Consider the following 16,803-nt stretch of genomic DNA (forward strand, 5'->3'; position numbering starts at 1 on the left):
ATGTTTGGGATGACCCCCACTTGTTCAAAGCAGGGGCAGATAATGTATTGAGAAGATGTGTCACAAAGGAAGAAGCACGAAGCATTCTTTGGCACTGTCACAGTTCATCATACGGCGGACATCATAGCGGGGACAGAACAGCAGCAAAAGTGTTACAATCAGGTTTTTTCTGGCCCTCTCTTTTTAAAGATGCTTACGAGTTTGTGCGTTGTTGTGATAGATGCCAGAGAACAGGGGGATATCACGGAGAAATGAGATGCCGTTGCAGAACATCATGGAGGTGGAAATCTTTGACTGTTGGGGCATAGACTTCATGGGACCCCTACCTTCGTCATACGGGAATATTTACATCTTGGTAGCAGTTGACTATGTCTCCAAGTGGGTGGAGGCCATAGCTACGCCGAAGGACGATGCCAGGGTTGTAATCAAGTTTCTAAAGAAGAACATTTTCTCCCGCTTTGGAGTCCCACGAGCCTTGATCAGTGATGGAGGAACGCATTTCTGCAACAATCAGTTGAAGAAAGTCCTGGAGCACTATAATGTCCGACATAAGGTGGCCGCACCTTATCATCCTCAGATGAATGGCCAAGCAGAAATCTCTAACAGGGAGCTCAAGCGAATCCTTGAGAAGACAGTTGCATCATCCAGAAAGGATTGGGCCTTGAAGCTCGATGATACTCTCTGGGCCTATAGGACAGCGTTCAAGACCCCCATCGGCTTATCACCGTTCCAGCTAGTGTATGGGAAGTCATGCCATTTACCAGTGGAGTTGGAGCACAAAGCATATTGGGCTCTCCGATTGCTTAACTTTGACAAAAATGCATGCGGAGAAAAGAGGAAATTGCAGCTTCAGGAGTTAGAAGAGATGAGACTGAATGCCTATGAATCGTCCAGAATTTACAAGGAAAGAACAAAGGCATATCATGATAAGAAATTGCAGAGGAGAGAATTCCAGCCAGGACAGCAGGTATTGCTCTTTAACTCAAGACTAAGGCTGTTTCCAGGTAAGCTGAAATCCAAGTGGTCTGGGCCTTTTATCATAAAAGAAGTTAGACCTCATGGAGCAGTGGAATTGGTGGACCCTAGAGAAGGGAGCTTCGAGAAGAAATGGATCGTTAATGGCCAGCGCTTAAAGCCGTATAACGGAGGACAATTAGAGCGATTGACGACCATTATCTATTTAAATGATCCTTGAGAGAGCCTACTGTCTAGCTAAGGACAATAAACTAAGCGCTGGTTGGGAGGCAACCCAACATTTAGTGTAAAGTTGTAGTATTTTGTTTTTGTGTAAAAAAAAAAAAAAAAAGCCCAGCAGGTGTGAATAGCAAACAGGGGGTACGAAAAGCAAAGGCCCACAGGTACAGACAGCAAAAGGAGGGGTGCTAAGAGCAGAAGTCCAGTGGGCTGCACGAAGTCACGCGCTTAGCGCCCGACGTCGCGCTAAGCGCCCAGGTAAGATTTAAAATTTAAAATTTTGAAACTGAGGGGCAACCAAGGGACGTTTTTCCTTGGTGCGCTCAGCGCCCAGACGCGCTAAGCGCGAATACCATAAATTCTGGGGAGTTTTCGAAACTCCCCAACCCCTCAGTTGCCTCCCAGGGGTTTTTATTTCAGAAGCCCACATTCTCTTTTTCCTTTTCTTACGCCCTCTCCTTTCCTCTCTGCATTCTCTCTTTCTCTACTTGCCGATATCTGTGTCCCTGTGCTATTTCACGCGGATTTCATAGGTAAGACATGGTTTTGAACATAGGTTAACCTAATCTGCAGGTATCATCACGCTAAGCCTTTCGCATAGGCTTAGCGGGAGCAAACCAAGAGAAGAACAACACGAGGAGCGCGCTAAGCCGCTGCAAGACACAGGAGCTACCACGAAGCGCTCGCTTAGCCGCACTGTCGCGCTAAGCGCGCTCAACTGTATCAGTGAACGCGCTAAGCGAGTGCGAGTGGCGCTAAGCGCGTGCCAGCAGCAGCTGCAGGGAGGCGCGCCAAGCGCGGGGCTGGGCCTCGGGGTCCAAAAGCCCTTTTGCTTTGCTTTTCACCCCCCCTTCCTTCTAACTTCACCCCCCCTTCTTCTTTACTTTCTGCACCCCCTTATTTACTATTTTCACCCCTAATTTGTTTACTTTTCGCACCCCCACTAATTACTAACTGCAATCTGTTTGCTGTTTTTTGTGGACTTTGTTTTGTTGCAGATGGCTTCTCGCAAGCGCCGTGCCGTGCCCACAGCAGGGGAAGCGTCCAACTGGGACACTTCCCGCTTCACATCTGAGATTGCTTGGCACAGGTACCAAGACAACATTCAGCTCCGGAACATCCTTCCGGAGAGGAATGTTGAACTGGGACCCGGGATGTTTGACGAGTTCCTCCAGGAACTTAGGAGGCGCAGATGGGACCAGGTGCTGACTCACCTTCCGGAGAAGCGGATTGACGTGGCTCTGGTGAAAGAGTTCTATTCGAACCTTTATGATCCAGAGGACCACAGTCCACGATTCTGCAGGGTGCGAGGACAGGTCGTTCGTTTTGATGCTGACACCATTAATGACTTCCTCGACACCCCGGTTATTTTGGAGGACGGGGAGGAGTATACAGCATACACCAGATACCTCAGCACTCACCCCGATCCTGACACCATCGCGGCCACACTGTGCACTCCAGGAGGGCGCTTTGTCCTTAATGCTGATGGTCTCCCCTGGAAGCTCCTGAGGAAGGACATGACGACACTTGCTCAGACATGGAGTGTCCTTTCTTACTACGATCTTGCGCCCACTTCTCACACTTCTGATGTTAATCTTGACAGGGCCCGCTTCATCTACGGTTTGGTGAGCCGCATGGACATGGATGTGGGCAGCTTTATATCACAGCAGATCAGCCAGATTGCCCAGTCCAGCACCTCGAGGCTCGGGTTCCCAGCGTTGATTACAGCGCTGTGTGACATTCAGGGGGTGGTTTCTGATACCCTGATCTTTGAGTCACTCAGCCCTGCGATCAACCTAGCTTATGTGAAGAAGAACTGCTGGAACCCCGCCGACCCATCGATCACGTTCCCTGGGCCTCGCCGCACACGTACCAGAGCTTCAGCATCAGCTCCCGAGGCCCCTCTCCCTACCCAGTCTCCGTCTCAGCCATCCCAGCGACCGCGACATCCACCTGCTTCCACCTCAGCATCCATGGACATGCATGGGCAGATGCTGAGGTCCCTTCACGTTGGACAGCAGCTCATCATGGAGAATATGCATAGGCTGTCCCTACACCTGCAGATGGACCCCCCGCTCACCACTCCAGAGGCCTATCGTCAGCGAGTCGCCTGGCCAGGAGACCAGCCCTCCACTGACAGGGGGGAAGAGCCTTCTGGAGCCGCTGAGGATCCTGCAGTCGATGAGGACCTCATTGCTGACTTAGCCACTGCTGACTGGGGCCCATGGGCGGACTTGGGCGGAGGCAGTTGATTTTTCTTGATGTTTCCCTTTTATGTTCTGATGTTTCTTTTATGTTTTGTTTTCTTTTGTGTTTTGTGGTCTGTTTAGGTATTAAAAAGAAGCAGTAGTAATAACATGAGAGATTTAGCATTTGTTTTCTGAATAATAATTGCATGATAACTTGAGCAGTCATAATTTTTGAGCTTGTTCTGAAAGGTTGAAACACTTGAGATGCCACTAGTCCCTGGAAACATTGGTTCTGGAAGCACGAGTCAGGTCAGGAAATGGAACATGAATAGCACAAGGTGGGAAGGATAGTCTGATGGAACAAGGTCATAACTGGTATGCCGTATACTTGTTTTAATTCCGGTGAGAGTGTGAACTTAATTGTGAGAGAAAACGCCTGTTTTTAAGTTCCTGGTTTTGCATCACTCTTGGATTGTTAGAATAGTTACTTAAGGTGGATATGATCAAGGCCATGTTTGTTATACCTAGCTACTTAGCCAAAAAGCCAACCCGACATCAGTTTTTTTCCCCTTTGCACCCATGATTGAGCCTATATATCATATTATTCCAACTTAACCCTTGAGCCAATAAAATGATAAGTCCTACCCTTTAGGATGATAAGAGAGCAAAAATGGGTTATAAAGGTCTTAATTTGGGGGATTTTGGAAAATAGGTAGCTAAGACAATAGTACAACACGTAGTAAGACACCTCTCACAAATTAGAAGCCCAGTTTATTCCAAAAAAAAAAAAAAATCATCATGAGTAAAATAAAGGGCAGAAACAAAGAGCAAGAGAGGTGTCAAAAGAAAAGTGTTGCGGGGAAATAAAAGGGTTAAGAAGAAGGCATCGGAAGTATTAGAAATTTTTGCTCTCTTAATCCTACTTTTAATCTTCAAGAAAAACCATGATTTTTTTAAGCCAAGCCCCAATACAAGCCGATAAAGTCCTTAGTGATCCACCTGAAGGTAACTAAAGATAACTGTACTTGAGAGGAAGTGCAAAACTTTGGAATCTTACTTGCAGGTTGTTAGAAATTGCAGACACTAAACCATACACTTGTGAGCAGAGGAAAACACCAGCCTTGTGAGGAAAGTAAGGCAAGCCAGATTTGATCAAGATTCCAAAGGACTAACTAACCACTTGTGTGTTTTATGCTTTCATTTTGAGATGTTGACAGATGCGGAAAGGACCACTGGAAGAAGGAGGAACTAAGGCCATTGATAGCGTTGAAACACTCAGAACTTGTTTGGAAATTATTTCTATTTTTGGTTTGCTTGGGGACAAGCAAAGTTTAATTTGGGGGATTTTGATAACTGCTAAATAATTGTGAATTTATAGGAGTTAAATAGTCAAATTTTGGCTTAAAATTAATTATTTAGCAGTTATTTGTGATTAAAAGTAAGAAAATTAATTTAATTGAAATTCTGGTTGCAGATACGGAAAATAAGGTTGCAATTAGCAAAAGTGGCACAGAAAGGAAGAAAAAAGAAAGAAATTCTGAAGCAGGCCCAATCCAATAGGGGCGCTAAGCGCGCATCAGGCGCTAAGCGAGAAACTAACTGCAGGCGCTGAGCGTGGCGTTAAGCACGAAGGTGGAAACCGCGCTAAGCCCAGCTAGGCGCCCAGCGCCCGATCCAACAGAAGCACAGGCCCAGCGTGCATGGCGCGCCCAGCGCACGATCTGAACGCGCTAAGCGCGAGGTGTGGCGCTGAGCGCAACTACGAAGGCCCATAAGCCCACTTCAGCCACTATAAATAGAGAGGCAGTCCCAAGGAAATATCATCCCATCTCAGAACATCACTCTCAGTACTTCAAGCCTGAGTTTTCTTCCCTCTCTACATTCTTTGTTTTGTTAGTCTAGCTTTCTTTCATTCCCAGTTATAAGCCCTCAATGGCCATGAGTGGCTAAACCCCTAGCTAGGGCCTGGCAGGCCTAAAAAGCCAACGATGTACAATGAGCTTCAACAGTTATCAATGCAAAGGAATTTATTCCAGGTTTTTCTGTTCTATTTCTTTTCTTTTATTCTTGCATTCATTCTTAGATCTCTTTTTGAGTTTTAATCGCTCGGGAGAGGGTAATTCTCAATAATATTTAAGATTCAATGCATGCATCAGTTTTAGGGGTTATACGCTTGGGAAAGGGTAACACCTAATAGAACATATAAAGAAAAGAATCATTGGGTTAGCATTGCTAGGCATAGAATGATAACTCACTGCCCATGCATCTAAGCAACATCTAGAACTTAATCTTAACGCATTTTAATTATTGAATCTTCGCAAAGGCATTTGGGAGATAGGTAGTTAAAATAGGCTTGCCAACGTGAGGCATCAGGGGCAAGTAGTCAACAGATGTGGGTAGAACTAACACCATTTCATTGGTAATGAATATCATACTTACATGCATCGTAGGCCAATTGGGTTTGTCTGGTCTTGGCATTTCTATCAATTGTTTTCCCTTTTACTTATTTGTTTTAGTAATTGCACTCGTTTCTATTCCTACTTTCATTCCTACTTTACTACTTTACTCCCACTTACAAATTGAGAGGTATTGAATAAGTGCAATAAAATCCCTGTGGATTCGACACTCGGACTTCCGAGAACTTTACTACTTGTGACGATTTGGTACACTTGCCAACGAGTTAACAAAAAGGTTATATCATTTTCAGTTGAAATATAAGGTTTGATGTTGCACATGAAAGGTGTGCTTCAGTTTGTTTCAAGACAAAGCATATGTAGGAAGTCTACATGTTACTTAAAGAGAAACTTTGATAAGTACATCTAACTCTAAACTCATATGGAAGGTATTCATGTTTTCTTAATTCTTTTATATTTTTTTTATTTATTTATGCTCTACTAATAGTAGCATGTTCTCCACTAATATATTATTTCTCTAATTTCTTATTCTAATTTGTGCTTCCCAATATAATATAAAATTCCACGCTGATATGTGTTGGATTGAAGATGAACTTACTATTGCAGCCCTATGGAAGAAGCTTGAAGACTCACCCTCTCTATCATTGAAATCCCAATATAATATAAATCTTTTGGCATTCATAGGAAAAATAAGGACCCTATCTTCTACTCCAAGGAGGCAAGGATCAACGGTACACAAACATAACCCTTTTTTTATTTTTTAACATCAAATCAATATGGTATATGATAACCTGTAATACACTAGGTTTTATGCACTTTGCATTTGAGCTGTCACCAGGATTCTTCAATTGCTTCCATCAAATAAAGTATTTTTCAGTGCTTTTTATAGTCGATTGGTTTTGTGATACTAATGCCTAAAATGATATATTTTATTTTCTAGATATACTGAAATCATTAAGGAACATTGGGTAACTCATGAAAGAATTTTATTTTCTAGATATGACTGAGGTAGGTATGTATGGTTGCAATTGAAGTTCAAATTTGTAACATATTATGGCTAATTTAGTTTGAAATTTCTTATTATTGTGAGCTAGGCTTAAGTATAATGTCCTTATTTAGGTGCCAATAAGACGATAGAATACTTACAAGATAGTTTGTTTAAGAGCAACATGATGAAGCAAGTCCATCCTTCTGCATTTAACAGCAGAATGATTAAATTGAACAGGGGAGTGAAGAGTTTACAAATCAGGTACTAACACCTCCTTTCATTTCATTTTTTTTATTTGTGCTGAAGTTAATTTATGTTTATTTGAACTTTGGCAGTTACGTTACTTCTAAATGGAAAATCAAAATAAAGAACTGCAAAAATGTCAACACTTAACTGGTTTATACAATATTTTTTTTATCACCACTATTTTTCCTCCTTCCTTAGTCTTCAAAATAACACTAGATTGCAAAATATTGACAACAATAATCCTTGCAATAATAGGTTGCCCTTCACCCAAGTGCCAATAACAGATAATCAACCTTTATATATAGGTAGAAGATGCAATTAAGGGTAAAACCAATGTTAGATATAGATAAGTCTATATTATCATAAATAAAAGTGTTTTCTAACTCATGATAGTTTCTGCATAATTACCATAATTGTTCATGCATAACCAAAAGAATTGTATGATGTTGTTAATTGCAATAGAACGTCCCATGGTGAGGCTAAACTTATAAGTCTCTCACAAATTCTATGCAGATTTTTCTTTTTGATACAATGACTTTGAGACAATTTTTTTTATGGATCTCAGTAACTTGAAATGAATTGAACTTTTATGGTGCATTTACTTTTTTTGGTGAGGAGTCAGGTTTTGAATAATAGAACAATGAAAGAAAAGGAGTTCATTTGGCAATTAAAAAGTAAGTAGAAAAACAACATTTTAAATCATGAATATAATGTCAAAGTTATATTTGTATAATTTAATCCGTTCTCTCTCTCTCTCTCTCTCTCTCTCTATATATATATATATATATATATATATATATATATATATTGGTATATATTGGTTCATGATTAAAAACAACATTATATTCATGGTTTACAAATTAACTGTTGAAGTAGGGGAAAATAGCAGGATTTTTTTTTTTTGCCAAAAAACAATAATTCAATTCAAGGATTTGAATAAAAAAATTGTTTAGAAGTAAAATTATTCTAGACGTGTACTTTTCAATGTTTCCTTATTGGTGTAATAATTGTGACAGACAACTTGATTGTTTTATTATTTTCGGGTTTTTTTGCTCACAAAACATGAATTTCAGAGGGACTCATGGATGACTAGGTAGAGGAGTTGGTTTTGTTTCCAGTTTCCACATCCTTTTGATCTAGCAATTATGCTTCTATAGGATCCTCTAAAACTTCCAACATGAATGACATTGCAAAGGGTGTAACTTTTCTCTTACACATTGTTTCATAAGATTGTTTTTATTGCATTTCTTTTGTTCTCTGCTCATGTTTGTTGCAACAAATTGGATAGCTTTGTGGGTCCTTGTGCTACTTTGTTTACCTATTTTCTTTTAGCTTTTCTCTAATTTGGAGGATTAATTTTGTCTTCTTGATCCTCTCATCCCTCATATGTATAATGTATATTCTTTCTTTTTTCCTCTTTTCTAAATTCCAATATCTTTTATTTCAAAACAAAATGATTGATTTTAGGAAAAATTTTGTTGCTATATTTCAAAGCTTGATTCTTCCCTAATATACCCTTATACACGTATATCTTCTAGAGGTAATTATTTTTCTCCCAAACAATTTGTACAAAGGTTCAAAAACAGAATGAACTCGTCCGTAGCTATATGCACTAGGTATATATGAGTGTTGAGAAAAGATATTGTAAGCGATACAGGTGTTCTCTTGACAATGGAATTCTAAAAGAGGCATGATTGAAATCCCACATCGAATAAAAATAGTGTCGGGATAAATTATATAAGTGGAGAGCAATCCTCACCTTACAAGTTGGTTTTATAGGGTTGAGTTAAAGCTCAAACCCACTTTTTGCACTTAAAATCTTTAATAACTTTACTAAGTCAAATTTCACAATAAAAAAACCAAAATAAATGTTTTAAAATGTATAAGACAAAAAAAATTAGTATAAAAAAAGGAAAAAATAATTTATCTAATTAAAAATATTTTTTAAATAACAAAAACAATAAAAAAAAGGAAAAAAAACAAAAAAAAAACTGTTAAGAATTTGGTTATGGGAAAATCGAATTCTTAACGTGAGTGTAAAACGATTTTTCATAAACAAGTTGTGAATTTGGTGGATAAGGACCCAAATTCACAATGCAAAAAAGAAAAAAGGGATATCTTTGTACTTAATTTAAAAAGGGGTATTGAGGATCTTAATGGTAAGAATAGGGGCACAGATATAAAAAAAAAAAGGTCCAGATTTGTAGTTTTGTCTTTACCTATTAGAGCGTAATTTTGGATCCCTCACTGGAAAAAAAATAGCTTTATTAATTTTGTCTTTATTTGGAGGATGGTTTCTTAAAAAGGCTCTTTTGGGAATTATACGGTTGAAAATCATTAAGAGCATTTCCAACGCAGGGTTCTTCATTGGTTCCTTCATACCAAGATGCAATGTCGTGAAGAAACCTTGCACTAGAGAGGGTTTATGTGGCGGAACATATTCCTCCTAAAAAAGAAACATTTCTTATATAAGGAACTTGTGCTTAACTTTAAAATATTAATATCTAACATCAACCACCATGTAAAAAAGAGAGAAAAAACAACAGAAAGAACAATGAGAGCACAAAACACAGAACAACACAACGAACAAGAGCAGCATAGAACCAAAATTAAAGAACATTGAACAAGTAATTTGAGAATGGAAAAAAAATTTAAGAACAGAATCACCAAATCAAGGGGTTGTGACAATAGTTGCGCAAGGGAGGGGCCGCAATGATGGCAAGAGGGATGACGGTGGTTGCAAGAGGGAAAGGCCATGATGGTGGTGGTGTGATGGTGGTGACACAATGGTGGTGTTGCGAAGATGGTGCCATGATAATGGTGGTGCACTGAAGAAAAGAACACAAAGAGAATGAGGGAAGTGAAAGAGGCGTGTGGGTGTGGCGGAGAAATGAGAGAAGAAGGGTGTGCATGTGGAGGTCTGGCGAAGAAAAGAGAGAAGATGGGTGGGGTGGGGGTGGAGAGTGTGTGGGGAAGTGGGAAAGACAACGTGTGGGGAAGGGGGAAAATTCTAGAGAAGTGGCAAAATTAAATGGAGAAGTGGAGTAATTGAAAAAAAAATTAATGGAAGATAAAATAGATTATATAAAAAATTATTTAAAACCTAAAACTTTCGTTGTAAATAAGTTAATAATTAGGATTTTTTCCTTGTTCCTATCAAGCCTCAATCTTTTTTATTCTCTCAAAAATGGATCCCAACCAATATAATTATCAATGTTACTGTAGTTACTTGCAAAATCAACCACCCCCTACCAGTGAAAATTTTTAAAATCCATCACAATATGTTATGTATCCACCACCTCATACCAGTGAAAATTCTCAAAATCCACCACTGTATATTATGTATCCACTATATGCATCATTCATTCAATGTAGAGTCACGTACTAGTGGTAGTTCTCAAAATCCATAAATTTATAGTCAACCACCAACCCAAACACATGTTATAGGCCTTTTTATCCAATTTTGTACCTAGCAATGAAGTTTAATGGGTGCTATAAACAAGCAGATAAACATAGGAGAAATGAAAGTTCAAAGAAGGATGTCTGGGCTGATGCTCATATGATTTACTCACAGGATACAGGTAAAAAATTTGAGGTTGAGCATGCTTGGTTGTTGTTGAAAGATCAACCAAAATTCGATGCAGAATTTATGTCAAAGTGTTAAAAAAGAACAAAGGTTTTTGCTTCTGGAAATTACTCGCCATCTTCTAACCCAGAGCACCCATTGAAGTTGAAGAATATGATACGCTAATGTCTCGCCCAATTGGACAAAAAGCAGCAAAAAGGAAGAGTAAAGGAAAATAATTTTCTAACACTCGATTTATCTGGCATATAAAATGTAATGAAGGTAAAAAATGTGAACACATCAAAACTTATTCAGTTAAAGGAGGCACAAGAAAGACGTCTGCAAGAGCAGGAACGACGTATGGAGTATGAAATCCTCATGAAGGATACATCCAACATGTCTAAACAACAACACAAAGACCATGAATATTTTTGTGACTATTAGGAAAAAATTAGGATATTAAATGTTTAGTTCTTATGTATGAATGTTATGCTAATGTTGTGCTTGATATTTAATTTTAGCAGTGTAGGTTTTTGTTGTATCTTAAATTCAGAATTTTATGTTGTAAAATTAGCTGTTATAAATCTAGTCGTTATGAAACTAGTTGTTATGAAACTAGTCGTTATATAACTAGCCGTTATGAAAATAGTCGTTATAAAACTAGCCATTATAAAACTAGTCGTTATAAATGAAATTATATAAATGCCCAATGTTTCATCATTCTCACATGTTCTCATGCAAAATACACAACATTTCTCTTATATTTCAAACACTTCAGTTACCATATAATGGATCCAAACATTGATTTAGATGGAGTTTTAGATCAAATGATAGATGAGGAATTGGAAGACAACACAAATGAAGAAATAATTACATTGATACTTGAGAGCCAACAACAACTACATGGCAACACCACTAGGCATAGCCAAAGAAGAAAAGTGGTACGTTGTAATCGTGAAGAAGGTCATGATCGATTGCTCAATGACTATTTTTCAGAAAATCCAATGTACACAGACATTTTCCGAAGAAGGTTTCGTATGCGAAGGCATGTGTTTCTCCGAATTGTAGACGCGCTCAACAATCATGATGAATACTTTCAAATGAGGGTCGATGCACTTTGTCGAAAAGGCCTATCTCCATTGTAGAAGTACACAACTATATTTGTTTATTGGCTTATGGATCACTTGCTGACAATGGGGATAAATATGTTCAAATTGGTGAAACAACTGCAATGAAATGCTTGGAGTGATTTGTATCAGGCATCTGCACCATATTTGGGAATGACTACTTGAGGAGACCAAATAACGAAGACACTAAATGACTACTACAAATAGGAGTGGCACACGGATTTCCAGGTATGTTAGGTTCCATTGATTGTATGCACGAGGAATGAAAAAATTATCCAGTTGCATGGAAAAGTCCATTTTGTTAAGGCGATCATCACAACCCAACAATAATTCTTGAAGTCGTGACATCACAAGACTTGTGGATTTGACATGCATTTTTTGGCACCGCTGGTTCAAATAATGACATTACTGTGTTAAATGGATCTAATGTGTTTGATGAAGTTTTGTCAAGACGTGCACCCGCAATGCAATTCACAGTGAATAGAACCCAATATAATATGAGATACTATTTAGCTGATGACATTTATCCAGACTTTGTCACGTTTGTGAAGACCATCTCAATGCCACAAGGAGAAAAGTGAAAATTATTTGCACAATGACAAGAATCAGCAAGAAAGGATGTAGAACGGGTGTTTGGAGTGCTCCAATCTCGATTCGCAATTATACATGATCCAACATGTTTTTGGGATGTTGATAAAATGAAGAATATCATCTATGCATGCATCATATTGTATAACATGATTGTTGAGGACAAACCTGACACGTATCAAAATAATATTGATTACAATAGTGTAGGTAATAACATGTCAACTCTAATAGGTGATCACCCTAGTATCAGATCAACATACCTCCAAAGAAGAGCAGAGGTTCACTACAAACAAAAACACCACCAACTTCAAGCAGATTTAGTTGAATATATTTGGGAACATTTCAGAAATGAAAATAATAATTAATTTTATGTAATATTTTTTTTCATCATTATGTTTTTTATTTCTATGTTATTGTATTTAATTATCTATTATTATGTAAAAATGTATTTTTTTATTGTTATACATTTCCTTTTAATGTTATGTAATTTTTTATTTATATTTAATATTTTCTTCATTTATTCATATTTATTATTTGTATACATAAAAACTAAAAAAATGAATTAATTATTTTATTGGAATAATAATTAAGTTATAATAAAAAAATTTAAATGTTTAAATTTTTTAAAGTTTCTTGCGGTTTTTTTGATTTCTTGCATTGAAGTAGAATTCTATTTGAATTTTTTTATCAGTAATATAACACTGTGAGGAACATAAAAATTATTACGGAAACCAAAAAAAATAATTAAGAAACCCATGCATATAAAAAATCTTGACATCCATTAGTTTTCTTCATGCGAACAGTTGTGTGTTTGGAGCATAGATAGATGGAAAAATCAGCAAGTAAATTCCTAAAAGTTTTTATTCCTGCATCCATTAATAATTGTCCAACTATTCGTCCTATAATACTATATTTGTCATATATGTGTATCAAATAAATCATAAACTATATCTGGTCTATTCATGGAATAATTCTAAGTGGTCAAGTTTGCAAAATAGAGTTTGGTGATCAAATTCAATAACGACCGTTGGATATAATATAAAAAAGATGGATGGTTGAGAGTCCTTACGGGTAATATGCTAAGGGGGTAATCTTTTTAATATTTATTTTTAAAACAAAAATTCAAAATTACACATATTTGACCACGTAGAGAAAATGACAAGATTGTCCTCCACAGTTACATTTACACTAATGCCCCCGTAAATTTGGTTGGAATGCAGTGCAGTGGAGAGGGAAATTTAGGGAAATGAAGTGCATTACAGTGTCCCAACATTAGGGTTGCATCTGGATTTCAATTGGGACGTTGGTGGCCTTTGTAGGTGGCTATTCCTCCAGCAATTTCAGCAAGTTGCCCCTCCATTTACACTTTAATTAAAATCATATGTTTGGCAATATATGATTTAGACTAGTTTACCTAGAGAAGTAGGGTGTAGTGTTGTTTAAAAATTCACAGATGCTATTGCAATATAAGTTGCCAAATTTGCTTGCAGACCTCAATTATGTCTTTGATGGGATTTGTTATTTTACTAATTTGGACCAGAAGCGGAAAATGAGATAAAACAAACCTCCTGAATTGCAGACAGTCACACCTCTAGAAAGGAAAAACATAATCTTGGATGTGACAAATGCTTTGGTTTATTTGCACTTTGGAGTTTAACCTGAGGTTTTTCAAAGAGATACCAAAGCCACCAATATACTACTTGATGAAGATAAGAGAGTAAGGTTTGGAGATATCGGGCTAGCCAAACGGAGCAGTGAAAGTATGTCTCATCTAAACGCTAGAGTAGCATGGTACTCATGGATGTATATATAGCACCTGAATATGCACTTTATGGTCAACTAACTAAGAAAAGTGATGTCTATAGCTTTGGTGTGCTTATTCTTGAGATGATGTGTGGAAGAAAAGCCCTTGAGTTGTCTCCATCAGGAACACCAGTTTTCTTGCTCACAGATTGGGTTAAATTATTGATGAAATCTGGAAACATAGGAGAGGCTTTGGATGCTTCTATGTTAGGAGATGGAAATTCTTCTAGAAACATAATGGAGAGGGTTTCGTTGGTTGAAATTCTTCATTCTCATGTAATGGTTGCTTCAAGGCCAACAATTTTGAATGCTTTGAAGATGTTAGAAAGGTATGATTTAATTGACTTTTAATTTGTGTCATATCAATTAATCTATTAGATCATTCCTATATTGTGCCTGTACTCTGTCCTGTTTATATATCTAGTGACGTGTATGTTGTTGTGTGTATTGCATAATATATTCAAGTGTACATTATAATTAGTCCTTAGTCATGTCTAATAAGATAGTACACTTTTCAGAATAGTTTACTTCGTTTCTTTTGCCAGGATTCCATGATCTTCAAATTTTTGTTGCATTTCATATTGCTCAGCAGGAGAGTAACGCCTCTAACATTTTATATGATGACGGGTACAATTATGGTGGGGCTTGCATTCACACTCCCAATCATGTTACACCCAATTAATTAAATTGTGGAAGGGAAACTCAAAATCATCCTCAGAAACAATAATGATTCAACGGGACTAGAAAATATTTGCTTGTACATTAGTCGAGCGAGTCTTGTGGTTGGATTGGCAGTCTTAGATTCATTTATCATGTATTTTGAAGGTTTGAAGGTTTTATACAACTCATTTTCTTTCTTTGAATGGTACACCAATCCTACTCTATGCATGAAAGCTACATAATTATGTTCAGGGTTAATTTGTTGTATGTTGGGAATGAATAATTGTAGGGATGGTTAAAAATATGTTTTATGAAATAATTTAAAATTATTTATTCATATAAGTTTTAAATATGTCACTTTCGTGTTATTAATATAATAATCTAATCAATTGAGTTAATATGTCAATTATATTATAAAATAATTAATGTCGCTATATTTAACACTAAAATTTTTAATGTATATTTAATGCATATATAAATTTACATAATAAATTTTGTGACATTTAATTTTTTATGTATATAAATTTTTATTAAACTTATGATTTTTATTTAAAATTTATATATGTAAAAAAATACATTATTAGATCAAAATTAATTATAATAAAACCAAAAATAAAAATCTACTTAACGTAATAATATTTACACAAATATTATTAAAAAATTATAACTAAATTTATTAAAAAAACATTAAAAATATATATTTTTAATTCTTTTTAAAAAATTAGATTATATGAATTTGCAACACGTATGATGATTCATACACATCATACAAATTGATAATTTGTAATAAAGACACAAATACTAATACTCCAATAGCGTCAAGGAGCTTGAGACACATTGCACCTTCTACTTGGACCTCGTATGCGAGTTACTAAATGTCATCGGTTCTGCTTTCAAGTTGTTGCAACTGACCCATAAGTTAGCAGGGCAACCTTCATCTCTAAAGCAAATATGTTATAGTATGAATTGAGAACTTCTTGTTCAAGCCCTTTCCCCCTGTCCTTATATTCCTCTTCTACAACTTTAACATTGTAGAATTTGAAATCACGAGTTTTCTTTCCCATTTTTCAAAAGTTTTGCAATCAAATCAGCAGCAATATCTTCTTTCGCATCAAACACATTGGTAGCATGTTTGCTTAATGAAATATAACCTTCTCTATCCCAAAACATTTTTAATTTGGTATTAGAGAAGGGTATGCGAGTCTCAAATAAAAATTAATTTTAGTTTATATCTTTGCAACATCTCATGTATGTTGATGACTTCGGTTATTGGCAAACCCTCTCACAAGATAAGATTGAAAAATCTTTAAATTTACTCATTAAAACTTGATTTGTGACATAAGAAGCTCGAACCCATGATATACGTCAATGGTGTTTCAGCCACCATTTCATCTACTTCTACCCCATTTTCCATCATTTGAAGTGACCTCACCTCTACCATAGAATCTGGTGGTTCTAGATACTCCAATCTTAGTTTATTAGGGGCAAATATTTGGACATTCATCGCAGTTTTGATGCCATATAAGCATTCAATTATTCAATGTTATTTCTTTGTGCAATTTGCATTTCCACATTCCCACCTTTTGGACTCACTGTTTTATTGGTTTGACCAAGGGTTGGATAATGAGATTAATTATGTCAACAGTAACCACATTTCTCCTATTTTCTTGTCATTTATGATTCATTCTTTTCCTATTCTCAACTTTATCGTCTTTTTTTATGCTGTGTAATAACCCCTTATTTGACTCAGATTGTGGTGGCCCTACTTTCATATATCCCTCGCCAAAAATAATTAGCGCATGAAATTGATTTCAATTCTTATTTGACTTCCTAGAATTTCATCATTTCCTCCACAACTAATTTTGTCTTGATTTGATTTGTCGTTTGGCTTCAGTAACGAGCAGCTAATCACCGTACAAATCAACCTTCCCATTAATTATGTTGATCACCAACTTTGCATTAGGGTTTGCATGGCTAACAATTTCTTTTTAGAATGCATCTCCTTTTGTGTTAGGGTTAGGTCCAACAA

General features: G+C 36.8%; 1 pseudogene; it reads left to right on the forward strand.

The window, feature by feature from the left end:
• Window positions 1-9,746: 9,746 nt before the first annotated feature.
• On the forward strand, window positions 9,747-14,465 carry LOC114410518 (annotated as a pseudogene).
• Window positions 14,466-16,803: the final 2,338 nt, after the last annotated feature.

The sequence above is a fragment of the Glycine soja genome, chromosome 4, assembly GCF_004193775.1.
Source record: "Glycine soja cultivar W05 chromosome 4, ASM419377v2, whole genome shotgun sequence".
NCBI lineage: Eukaryota > Viridiplantae > Streptophyta > Magnoliopsida > Fabales > Fabaceae > Glycine > Glycine soja.